This window comes from Podarcis filfolensis, assembly GCF_964270895.1.
Source record: "Podarcis filfolensis genome assembly, chromosome: 15".
NCBI classification, from domain to species: domain Eukaryota; kingdom Metazoa; phylum Chordata; class Lepidosauria; order Squamata; family Lacertidae; genus Podarcis; species Podarcis filfolensis.
Genome location: NC_139618.1, coordinates 33430459 through 33443831, shown reverse-complemented (window position 1 = coordinate 33443831; position 13373 = coordinate 33430459). Strand labels below are relative to the sequence as shown.

Sequence of the window (13373 nt, the reverse complement as noted above, 5' to 3'; positions counted from 1 at the left end):
GTCACATGTGATTATCATTATTATTACATTTCTATCCCACCCTTCCTCCCAAAGGAGCCCAGGAAGGGTGGGTGGGCAAACGACAAAGGATAATAAAATAAATACATCGGAAAAACAATTCCAATACAGATGGAGACTAGGAAAGACCTTGACTTAAAAAAAAGATCATTGGAAAAGGAAGGTCTTCAATGGGTGACACAAAAAGGCAGCAGAGATAGCACAAGTATGATGTTCAAGGGGAGGGAATAGTTAAAGTTATGGTTTTCCCAGTAGTGATGTATGGAAGTGAGAGCTGGACCATAAAGAAGGCTGGTCGCCGAAGAATTGATACTTTTGAATTATGGTGCTGGAGGAGACTCTTGAGAGTCCCATGGACTGCAAGAAGATCAAACCTATCCATTCTTAAGGAAATCAGCCCTAAGTGCTCACTGGAAGGACAGATCCTGAAGTTGAGGCTCCAATACTTTGGCTGCCTCATGAGAAGAGAAGACTCCCTGGAAAAGACCCTGATGTTGGGAAAGACTGAGGGCAAAGGAGAAGGGGATGACAGAGGACGAGATGGTTGGACAGTGTTCTCGAAGCTACCAGCATGAGTTTGACCAAACTGCGGGAGGCAGTGGAAGACAGGAGTGCCTGGCGTGCTCTGGTCCATGGGGTCACGAAGAGTCGGACACGACTAAACGACTAAACAACAAAAATGTTCAAGGGGAGGGAATTCCACAAGATAGGGGCATTATAGACCTGATGCCTGCCCCTGGGAGGAAAGGGACTTCCTGATCAGACGGTATCTGCAGGAAGCCCTCGTTTTCAGAGCACAGAGATGGGTTGAGTATACAAAGGGTGAGATTGTATTTCAGGTATCCTGGTCCAAGCTGTGATGGGTGTGAGACTACACCCCTTTTGTTTCATGTAGACCACAGCTCCACCACAGGGGACAGGGGACTAGTTTACCAGGAATCAGCATTTCTCGGCATTGTGTCCACACAGGCTCTTTTCAGTGCCAGACCTTATAAAGGTAAAAGGTAAAGGGACCTCTGACCATTAGGACCAGTCGCAGACGACTCTGGGGTTGCGGTGCTCATCTTGCTCTATAGGCCGAGGGAGCTGGCGTTTGTCCACAGACAGCTTCCAGGTCATGTGACCAGCATGACCAAGCTGCTTTTGGCGAACCAGAGCAGCACACGGAAACGCTGTTTACCTTCCCTCCAGAGCGGTACCTATTTATCTTCTTGCACTGGTGTGCTTTTGAACTGCTAGGTTGGCAGGAGGTGGGACCTAGCAACGGGAGCTCATCCCGTCGCAGGGATTCAAACCACCGACCTTCTGATCGGCAAGTCCTAGGCTCAGTGGTTTAGACTACAGCGCCACCCACGTCCCCGCCAAAAATACTATTCTAAATACTGTTGAGGAAACAGAAGGCAAATTGTCACATGTGGTGGCCTCACAAATAGCTTTTTTTGCTTTGTGTGTACCATACCCGCCAACATTTCTCTGATGAAAATAGGGATGTCCTATTCAACAACAACAACAATTTTATTATTTATACACTGCCCATCTGATTGGGTTGCCCCAGCCATTCTGGGCAGTTTTCAACATATATAAAAACATAATAAAACATTGAACTTAATAAAAAAAAAAAGGACTTCCCTACACAGGGCTGCCTTCAGGTGTCTTCTAAAGGTTGTATACTTATCTCCTTGGCTCAGGGGTTGCATAACCAACAATTCTCTGAGGAAAAAAGGGACACACTAAGGAAATGTGGGACATTCCGGGATCAAATCAGAAACCAGGACGGCTTCTTTAAATCCAGGACTGTCCCTGAAAAATAGGGACACTTGGAGGGTCTGGTATACTCCATGTATATGGAGAAGAATCATGGGTCAGCATGTGCCTTGTGTGTAAATGGCCAGAGCTTCAACCCCTGATGTCTCATAAGAGCCCTGTTGTATTAGACCAAAGGTCCATCAAGTCCAACAATCTGTTCTCACAGTGACCAACTAGATGACTATGGGAAGTCCATAAGCAGAACATCAGCAGCCTTCTTCCCACAATTTCTCTAGTTAAAAAGAATTCTCAAGAAGCAAAGCTGGGGAAGGGAGATCTGCCCACGAGAACAAGACAGCATCAAATATCATTTCAGACCTGCTGTTGCACACAAGTGCGATGCTAGAATAAAAAAAGAAATTCCTAATTCCATCCCTCTCCCCAAACAACTCACCAATTTTCCTGACAGTGGGTAGAAAGACTTAAGCTCTAAATCATTTTCTCAATCCTCAAATTCTAAATTCTGCAGCCACCTCCCATGTTAATACTTTAACAGGAAATAATTATGGGCCAGTTTCCTGAATTCGCTTGATGTGATTTTAATGGCCAGGAAAAAAACCCCAACCTATTTTGGAGACGGATTCTCTCGAAGCTGATTGCATCCACGACAAAACACAAACCGGCTTATTTGTCAAGAGTGGTCTAAAGCAATACAGGACTTTTCATACATTGGTGATATAAATATATTATTGGGGGGGGAGAGATTGGACAATTACCAGTTTTTCAAATTGGATTTAACAACTCCTGCTCCCACTCCACTCTCTTTACAATACAAAGCACCACATTGTAACAGAGAGAAACAGAGAGAACAGAGGCTGGCTGGCTGAGGGGGGAAATGTGTTTTTACTTACTTGTGTTTTCATAGGTTTTGCAACACCTTATTAAAGTTGAAAGCTACATGTATAAAATTACTGGTGGCACTTGCCTAATCCACTGAAGTTGTATTTCATTACAGTGCCTCCTGTACTAAAAAACATTTTTTATTTAAAAAATCTAGTATTATTTGCCATGGCCTTTCCGCACATTGGATTTCCCCAATTTCTGCATTCCAAGAAAATATCCATCCACCACATATGCATGCTTCTGTACCTTTTCGCCAACTGCTGACAGTAAATTACAATAAAATAAACTTCTCAGCAGACCAGCTGTCGTTAAGAGAGGTTTCAAGGAGAGAGAGATTTCCCTTTAGAGCTACCTCCCCCTCCATGTTTTAATAAATCTGGTGGCCATAAGATGGGCATTTGGGGTTCTTAGAGGCCAATATTACCAGCAAGAGACTCTACAGTGGTATCTTGGTTCTCAAAGGCCTTGGTACTCAAATGCCGAAAACCTGGAAGTAAGTGTTCTGGTTTTCGAACGTTTTTCGGAAGCCGAAGATCCGGTGCAGCGGTCGGCTATTGTTTCTGGGGCGCCTGCACCAATCAGAAGCTGCGCCTTGGTTTTCGAACATTTCGGAAGTCAAACGGACATCCAGAACAGATTAAGTTCTGGAAGCTTTTGTTTTTGCTGTTTATTTTGTGTTTTTGATTTTGAGGCTTTTTCGGTTAATTTGTTTTGCGACTGCATGGAACCCAGTTCAGCTACTGATTGATTGATTGATTGATTGATTGATTGTGTGACTGCAGAAATGGATAAAAGTCCCCCATCCAAACAATGACTATCATCAGTTCAGGTAAAAAAAAAATTAATTTTAATTTTTATCATCTACATTACTGTTTTATTTATTTTATAGTACAGTCATACCTCGGGTTGAAGTAGCTTCGGGATGAGTATTTTTGGGTTGCGCTCCGCGGAGACCCAGAAGTAACGGAGCGCGTTATTTCTGGGTTTCGCTACTCGTGCATGTGCAGACACTCAAAATGACGTCACACGCATGCGCGGAAGCGGCGAAACGCGACCCGCACATTCGCATCTTACGTTTACTTCAGGATACAAATGGGGCTCCAGAACACATCCCGTTTGCATCCTGAGGTACCACTGTACAGTACATTGTTTATTGCTTTCATTTTGTGAATCAGTGGTCTCATTAGATAGTAAAATTCATGTTAAACAGCTGTTTTAGGGGTTGCTTTTAAAAGTCTGGAACAGATTAATCCGTTTTGCATTACTTTCTATGGGAAAGCGTGCCTTGGTTTTGGAACGCTTTGGTTTTGGAACGGACTTCCGGAATGGATTAAGTTTGAGAACCAAGGTACCACCGTATTGTGATATCACTGTCAGAACAATAAACTGTGTTCAAGAGACAGAGAGGGCACACTGTCACAGTGACTTCAAATCTCACACTGCATGCAATGGTGTATCTGCAGGAGTCTTTGATTCAAAGCTCCTCCTCTCTCACAGAATGTCAGGGTTCTGGGGGCTGTGGAGGTCATCCAGGGCAGCCCCCAAATCATGACAGGATCTATGATGCATGCAGCTACAGGGGTTGCCAACCTGCATGAACTAGAGGCACATTTAGCTGTTTGAGGGAGTGCTGGGGGCGTCAGTCACAAAATGGCTGCCACAGGTGCATACCTTCCAACATTTATCCGATGAAAATAGGGGCGTCCCGTTTCATAATAATAATTTTGCTATTTATACTCCACACATCTTACTGAGTTGCCCTAGCCCAGGCATCCTCAACCTCGGCCCTCCAGATGTTTCGAGACTACATTTCCCACCATCTGGTCCTGCTAGCTAGGAATCATGGGAGTTGTAGGCCAAAAACATATGGAGGGCCGAGGATGAGGAAACCTGCCCTAGCCTCTCTGGGCAGCTTCCAACATAATAAAACATTAAACATTTTTTAAAAAAACCTTCCCTATACAGGATTGCCTTCATTCAGATGGCTCTCGGGTCGGATAACGCCATTCCCTCCAGTGAAAATAGGGATATCCTATCATACCCTCCAACATTTCTCCAAAGAAAATAGGGGTGTCCTAAGGAAAAACAGGACATTCCAGGATCGAATCAGAAACCGGGACGGCTTCTCTAAATCAGGGGCGTCCCTGGAAAATAAGGGCACTTGGAGAGTCTGTAGGCAGGGGCACTGCAGATCACGCAGTTAGCAAGAGGACAATCATGGTGACATAACTGCTTTTGCATATGAGAAAAAGCTTAACCTACTGAATTTCTGTCTAGAAAGTAAGACAGGAGCAGGAAGCATGCATTAAAGGAGAGAGGAAAACAACTGCCTTTTAAGACCCTAATTTTAATTTTTTCAGTTTGTATTCTGTTTTAGCCAAATCACATTTAGCTGCTGTGCCGTTCCTTAGTTGGTTCAGTAGCCGCACAGTTGTGTGCATGTTTGGTGTAATCTCTGGAAAGACAAGAAGGGCTAGCAGTATCTCACAGGCACCCAAGCTTGAAAAAAGGTACAGACATTTTACAGGCCATAAAGGTGGCCCCGTGAACCAGCTACATCTCCTGGCTTGTAGCGTTTTAAAAGACCACTGTCTGTACATCTTAAAACAAGCAGGGCCACAGCCCACTCAGAGTTAAGACCTTCAGTTTCCCATTGACTTCACTGGGGAAACAGAAGCACACACAATCGTTCCCTGCTGAAGTCTGCGGGACTTTAGTGTGCTTCATGTTGGCTAGATTTCCCCCCGTGGCCAAATAATCTATCAAATGATTAGAAGCCGACTTTGCTCTAGCAAAACCTTTCCTTCATCAAATCTTGAGCACAAAGGGGGTTGTTTACGATGCTTCAACTAGTCCTAATACCAGCCTGAAATAAAGATACATATTTGGAATCAATCTATTTAGCTTAAATCTTTTAAGCTTTAAAACAGATTATCTAGGAGAGACAATAGCCCAAGACATCCCACAGACTCAGAGCCAATTTACAGTACATTGTCCAATTAAGGTATTATTGCTGCAAGTAATATCCATAGAAACATAATGCAGGAATGTCTTAGGTATATGAATTGCTTCCCTGCTGGCCTGTTCGCTCTAAAATCAAATCCAGAAGCCTGCAAAGCACAGACTGGTTGAGGATTCAATTCGGGCTTTTACTCCATTTGCACATTACAGTGCCATTGGCATTCACTCACAGAGGTCATATACACAAGCGGTCCCATGGCCAAAAACTGGAGTGGGAAACCTTTTTCAGCTCAAGGGCCACTTCCCCATGCGCAGGCTTCCAGAGCCCCACATAGCAATGATGGGCAGGACCAAATGTAAAACGTGGGAATAGCAATGGATGAGCCTCTAACCCAGGGGTCAGCAAGGTTTCCCTCACCTGGACTGGTTCATTCCAGCAGAGATGCCTCCGTGGGCCTGGTTGTGAGCGTGCGCAGCCGCAATTTTCAGCGTCTGTGCCTGAGCAGACATGCCTTCCGGTGTCTTGTGTCTGCGCAGACTCAATTTTCTGCATCTGAGCATGCGCAAATGCGATTTCCAGCACCACGGAAGTGAGTGTGATGTTAACATATGAGAGTGCTGGACAGAGGGACTATAAAACCAGCTCTGGGAGGGGCGGAGGAGAGAGTTCGTTGGGAGTTGGGAGTTGGGTGGTTGGTTGGAGTGGGAGTGAATTGGGATAGAGTCTGTGGGTAGGTTAAGTTAGTGTAGCAAAATAAGCTGAGTCAGGAACAGTTAGGGACTGGGAAGACAAGGAAATATCTGAGAGGTGGTTTAGTGAGTGAGAGCAGGTAGCAGAAGTTATAGGTCTGGATAGGCAGCCCATGATTGTAATGGACCGATACCGTTTATGAAACCACACGCTTGTTAAACTGCAATAAATAAACAGAAGTTTATGTTCCAATTTAACCCTGACTGGACTCAGTATTGTACCAGGTAGGGCCTGGGTGGTGGCAGTGAGAAATAAAGTGGTGGCACAGGGATCAATAGACGGTGAAACTTCCAGGGACCCTGTGTGATCGCCACAGTAAGTCCCCACGCCATGCTTTGCCAGTTTAGCGCAACGCGCAGGGACTTGCTGAGCGGGCGGCTTGGTTTGGGGGCAGCTCATGGGCCGGTTAAACCACCCCTGTGGGCCACTTGTGGCCCATGGGCCTTAGGTTCCCTACCCCTGCTCTAACCTCTGTAGAGTAGATTACCTTCCAGCCATGCAAAAGTCATTAGGCCCCGCCATGAGGGACGGTGGGGAAATTCAATTCAGGATGCATTTAAAGCCAAATTTATACAAATATGTACTTTTCGAAACAATATGTGAACCAAGGCAACTATCCTCTGAAATTTGCACTGGTTCATATTTTGCAATGCAGATCTCCACCCAGCGTTTATGAAGTGACATACATTAGGGGGAAATTTGCATGAAAGTGAAGATGGTGGAAATAACATGCAAAAATGTGTTATATATTGGGAAATTGCTTGCAAAAATGTGCACATTTTAGTAAAAACTGCATACGGTGGTACCTCGGGTTAAGAACTTAATTTGTTCTGGACGTCCGTTCTTAACCTGAAACTGTTCTTAACCTGAGGTACTACTTTAGCTAATGGGGCCTCCCACTGCCACCGCGCGATTTCTGTTCTCATCCTGAAGCAAAGTTCTTAACCCGAGATACTATTTCTGGGTTAGCGGAGTCTGTAACCTGAAGCGTCTGTAACCCGAAGTACCACTGTCTAAGCATGTATCTGTTAGCAGAAGTTCATACTAGTAGGCTGATGCCTTTTCATGAGGGTTTGTTAAAAGAAATAGAATAAAATCATGAATTGCTGCAAAATATGAAAGATAGAATTTAAGATTTGAAAAATGAGAAACTCTGAGGACCAATAGTTGGTCGTTTTATTTAAACAGAGGTCACAGGACAACCCACCCCCCAAAAAAACAATCTGGGGGAGAGGGAGGCCCTTTGCCCCTGCTGGGGTCCCAAACCAGATTTCCCTCCTAACTGCTGTTTCCTGTGAGAAGGTCACTCCCATTTGTTGTCTACAATAGCAGTTTCCCTTGCAAGTAGCAAGTTAGATAATAAGGGGCACATTCTGGATGGGAGCAAAGGGTTAAATATTCCTTTCTCAATCTGGATGGGGAACGTGGCATGGCAATTTACAGCTGCAGGGAAAGTATTAATTTGCACAATGAGTACTTTTGCAAATACTATCATGCCTATCTGCACATGAATTGTACATGACTGCGCATAGAGTGGCTGTGCAGGGGAACACAGCTCCAAACATTTCCTGCCAGAGTGCCAGGTTAGGCAGCATTGAGGCTTTCACATTTCCTTGTGGCAGGTTAGTACAGAGGAGTTCTGAATACACAGAAAATAACCAAGTGGATGACATCGCAGCTGTCTTTCCCTTTAATGGGGCTCCAACTTCATGCTTCCAGTTAAACAGAAAATACTTCTTTGCAAGAAAAGTAAAGGTTGCGTTTTAGCTGAATCAAGATCTTCTATGTGCTTTACAAGTTGAATCCATGCAGGCAAACATAAGCACCACTAAGTTCAAGGGAGCCTACATGCTCGTCCTCACAAAATGGGTATTGTGGTATGTTGCATTGCTCTTTGGCAATGTGTGCGCGCACAAACACATACATACATACATACATACATACATGCATACACACACAGAGAGAGAAGTGAGTACGCCGGCTCCCTCAGCCAATAAAGCGAGATGAGCGCCGCAACCCCAGAGTCGTCTGTGACTCGACCTAATGGTCAGGGGTCCCTTTACCTTTACCTTTAACAACTCTAAGGACCCTTAAGAAACTACCGTCCCCAGAATACTTTGCAAAATGCCATGGCCAATTAAAGTGGTATGATACTGCTTTACATGTATACTGCAGATAGGGCCTAACAATCTCAATCTGGCAAATTGTGGTTTGTCACAGGGATGGGGGACCTGTGGCCCTCAATATGACTCCAACTCCCATCAGCTCCCCAGACAGCACAGCCAATGGCCAGAGTTGAGAGGAGTTGTGTGTCCAGAAACAAGTGAAGGGTCACATGCTCCCAAACCCTAAATTAACATTTGCTGTACAAGTGACTGGTTTCCCACCTCGCTCAAAAATAAGAGACACAAATGAAAAGAGCGGAAAACATGAAATGGCTGAATGGCATTCTTGGAAGTGTTCTGCTCAGCCCAAGAGAGCCACGCATTAAACGGATTCTCCTGCTCCATGACAACAAGCTCTAGTCATCAAGTGTTGAAAAGGATGATCTCCCGAGTGAGTATAAAAATAGAAAACGTCAGGGATCAGCAGGGGGTCAACGTTCTACAGGGGGGAAAGGACCAACCTGGCTATATAATCACAGTCTTTCATGTCCTGGAGCAGAATAATTCAATCTGAGCTCTCATCCTGCGGTCTGATTTTCTTGTACAGAAAAGTTGCCATCATCAGCAAACTATTCATAATGCTGTATTAGGAGCGCATTATGCAGCAGCAGGAATGCAATAGGCAGTGCACGTCGCTTATAACATCTGTGGTTAAAGTGGACAAAACACAATGAAAGCAGAAGGGAATAGAATTAGAGGGCTCAATTGTGTAATAGCTACTTAAATTCTGAAGGCTGTTTTTTTTAATGCCTACCTGGAAATCACACACAATAACCCTTTAGCCCCAGATCTGCAACATTCAAGGACCCTCTTGCGTTTTCTAGCTCCTGAGGACATGGACTCTAATCTGGATTGTATGGTATTTCCGCCATACATGTCAGATTTCAGAAAACTTTAGAGAATATGTACAAAGTGTAACAGAAAGGATTAACTCTCTGTCCAGCTGACTGTCTGCAGGGGGAAGGGGCAGATTGGTTTGAGTATTGAGTATTGTAGCAGTGAGCTCCATAAATTAAATTAAGGGTTGTACCAATGTTAGATATACTCAGAGTAGACCCACTGGAATGCGTAAGCATGAGTAGCTTAGATGCATTAGTGCTAATGGTTCTACTCTGAATAGGACAAACATTGGCTACAACCCTGTTGACAAAAAAGAAGTACCGTATTTTTTGCTCTATAAGACTCAGTTTTTCTCTCCTAAAAAGTAAGGGGAAATGTGTGTGCGTCTTATGGAGCGAATGCAGGCTGCGCAGCTATCACAGAAGCCAGAACAGCAAGAGGGATTGCTGCTTTCACTGCGCAGCGATCCCTCTTGCTGTTCTGGCTTCTGAGATTCAGAATATTTTTTTTTCTTGTTTTCCTCCTCCAAAAATTAGGTGCGTCTTGTGGTCTGGTGCGTCTTATAGAGAGAAAAATACAGTTCTCTCTCTCTCTTGGGCTGCCAAGTATGAGTATTATTTTACTTATTTCATTTAGGATAGCTATATATAATATAGTTATATTTATAACATAGTTATATAAATATAGTATAAATATAGTTATATTTATAACATACATATAAACATATCACAAACCATAATATAAAACACAACATTAAAAGGGAATTTTAACAGCTCCTTAAAACACTCTTCTAAACACTGCTGCTGAGAAGTCAACATCATCCTGTTATCAAACTACAAAAACCTAGATAACCAAAAACGTCTTCGATGTCTGAAGGCCAACAATGAGGCCAACAGAAATATCTCTAGGGGGAGAGAAGAACATAAGAAGAGCCTACTGGATCCGGCCAATGGCCCGTCTGGTCCAGCATCGGATTTTCACAGTTGCTAACCAGTTGCCTGTTCCATAGTAGAACTATGCCACACAAGAAGCTCCCAAGCTTCTTCTGCACTCCAGTGCAGCTGTACCAAAGATATCATTCCAGAGTTGGGAGCTGACCATGGAGAAAGCTATTACACATACACATCTCGATGGCAGCTGCCAACGGAAACAGCCGACCGATCTTGAGATCAAGTTTGCCAATAGTGGAGAAGGAAGCAAAATAACCTGCCTGTACTTTTTCCAGACCATGCACTGATGTTCACATTCAGGTTACACTGCTCTTGAAACATGGCAGTATTGAAGATCTTATTGACTAGGGGCGTAGGATCTGTGGCCCTCCAGATATTGTGGGACTACAACTCCCATCATTCTTGAACACGGGCTATGCTTCTTGGAGCTGATGGAAACTGCAGTCCAACAAAGTCTGGAGGGTGTTAGCCACCCCTGTTGTAGACCATTACACTATGGTATGGTTTACAGCTGCCATGCAGAAAGAACCCAGACTCAACTTCTTCTGCACTCCAGTGCAGCAGTACCAAACACATGAATCTTCTCCTGACAGGGGAAGGGGATAAACTGGGTTAAGGTCTCATTTAAAGATGAACCTACCTAATTCTCACTTCCCACAACAGAATGCGAACCAAAACAAAAACCATCCTTCGAATTCTTCTCTGAATTTTGTAACACAGCACTCCAGCCAGGTAAAGTGTGCAAAGATGCCTATATTAAGGGCATATTGTGCATAAAATGTCATAGGATAGTGGAAATGACATTCAGAACTACATTGTATTCAGTTAAATCGCTTGCAAACATTCAGATTAAAATATGGATGCAGTTTTCATGAGGACTTCATTTTTGAAACAAAACAAAATCCCAAACGGATGCTAGAGAAGTAAACTTTAAGACCACAAAAATGAGGAACTTGGAGAAATCGAAACTGACAAAATTTCCCATCCCTACTCTTGACCAACAAATATCTCTGTGATATGGAATACAGTGGTACCTCGGGTTACAGACGCTTCAGGTTACAGACGCTTCAGGTTACAGACTCCGCTAACCCAGAAATAGTACCGAGGGTTAAGAACTTTGCTTCAGGATGAGAACAGAAATCGTGTGGCGGAGGTGCAGCGGCAGCGGGAGGCCCCATTAGCTAAAGTGGTACCTCAGGTTAAGAACAGCTTCAGGTTAAGAACGGATCTCCAGAACGAATTACAATAAGTTCTTAACCCGAGGTACCACTGTATTCAAATCTAGTAATGCCTACCCTCCCCCTTTCCAATCACATCTGGTGTTTAAGCCTAACACCGAGGAATTCATGTTGCAAAAGGCAAATGCTATGGATTAGAAACATCCTCTTAAACATGAAGGTTCATATTTCCCCGTATCTACAGCATCATAATAACTATACAGTGGTACCTCGGGTTAAGTACTTAATTCGTTCCGGAGGTCCGTTCTTAACCTGAGGTACCACTTTAGCTAATGGGGCCTCCCGCTGCTGCCGCGCAATTTCTGTTCTCATCCTGAAGCAAAGTTCTTAACCTGAGGTACTATTTCTGGGTTAGCGGAGTCTGTAACCTGAAGCGTATGTAACCTGTATTCCTTTTTCTGTAAGGACAGTGAGTTCTGTCACGAGGCAAGCAGCGCTGAAAAACAAAGACATCAGAAAATTATCCCCATATTCTCAAGTACATTTAGTATAGAGGCAGCAACAGCAACTGGCATCTCTCATGGAACTGTAATTGACAAATAAGGCTCACCCATGGGGATATCCGTCTAAGCTGACTTAAATGTTTGCTGACATTTTCAAGAGAGAATTCTGCTGCTTCAGACAGACAAAGAGAGAGAGAGAGAGAGAGCAGCTACATTCCTAAGATTTACAAATTCCTCTTTAAAGGAAACATCCCCAAAATGTAAATAAAAGGGAAAGAACAACATTCTCAGCTCTCCTGAACTGGAAAGTCTGGAGAAATCAGAAGGTGCCAAACAGACTTGCACATTAGCAGCGAGCATATTCTCTCCTGCAAAAAGTAATTCAAATATAAAAAGGGGTTTTAGCAAGGCAATGAAGTCATCTGCTGCTGTCAGCTAAGAAGGGGTTTAAGACATTCGGAAAAACCCAGGGAAAATTTTTAAATCAACAACAGGAACAAAGACAATCGAGTTAAAGGATAAAGTTCAGTGGATTCCGAATAAAAATTTCAAGGAAAGTTAGGTACAGTAAATGTTGATCCATAACTTGTTCACTATTGAGAAAAACACTGAAATGTTTTTCTTGTTTGTTCTGTTGTTTAGTAACATTCTTTTTAACAACAGTGAAAATTTTTAAAAAATCTCTAAGTGGACAAAACATAGAAATGATCCTTCTGTTGTAGGTTACATGAGATTTGAACGTTACCTTGGAACAGCTGGTGTTGAAAATGCCACTCCATAGAAAAGAACTTTATCCAGTATTTAAGTGAGGAAATAGATATTTAAATGGGTTTTTTTTGTTTTTGTTTGGGCCAGCACATTATTAAAGGAATAAATGCCTTGCTTGTAGGCCATCAGAAGTACTAGTCAGCAAACCACAAGGTTTCCATCACAATGTCAGTAATTTGTCAATGAAGGAGACTACACCAAAGGCATGCAACCATCCATTCCATCCATTTGAAGCATATGGCTTCCCCCAAAGAACCCTGGGAACTGTAGTTTGTTAAGGATCCTGGGAACTGGAGCTCTATGAAAGCTAAACTACAATTCCCAGGATTCTTTAAGGAAAGCCATGTGCTTTAAGCGTATGATATAGTTGTAACGTTTATCTACGTTTGGCAAGCCCAGTGCTGTCATGCTAAAACATGGCAGCTACGGTACATTAATTTGGTGCTCAATGTGCCTGGATACTATCATAAACTTTGAGCAGCAGTAGCCAGACCTGAAACCCAGTAAAACCTAATGCCTTTTGGTTGGACATGACTTCCTGAGGGAAAGGGAGCCCATTTGGAACGGGCTGAGGGAAAATGGACAACATG

General features: G+C 43.5%; 1 protein-coding gene and 1 long non-coding RNA gene across 5 annotated transcripts in view; one reads left to right on the top strand and one right to left on the bottom strand.

Moving 5' to 3' along the window:
• Positions 1-13373, bottom strand: part of PKNOX2 (PBX/knotted 1 homeobox 2) — a 432656-nt gene that overhangs the window by 391407 nt on the left and 27876 nt on the right. The window contains exon 1 of one of the 4 annotated variants that reach the window (XM_083588798.1): positions 9006-9184. The exons of the other annotated variants lie outside the window; for them this stretch is intronic. The gene's annotated coding sequence lies outside the window, so the exon portion shown is untranslated. Of the gene's footprint in view, positions 1-9005; positions 9185-13373 lie in introns of those variants that run through there. 4 annotated transcript variants of the gene reach the window in all.
• The window catches only part of LOC310750783, a 287025-nt gene continuing 283389 nt past the window's right edge, over positions 9738-13373 (top strand). The window contains exon 1 of the long non-coding RNA XR_014542269.1: positions 9738-9963. This is a non-coding gene — a long non-coding RNA (uncharacterized lncRNA). The remainder of the gene's footprint in view (positions 9964-13373) is intronic.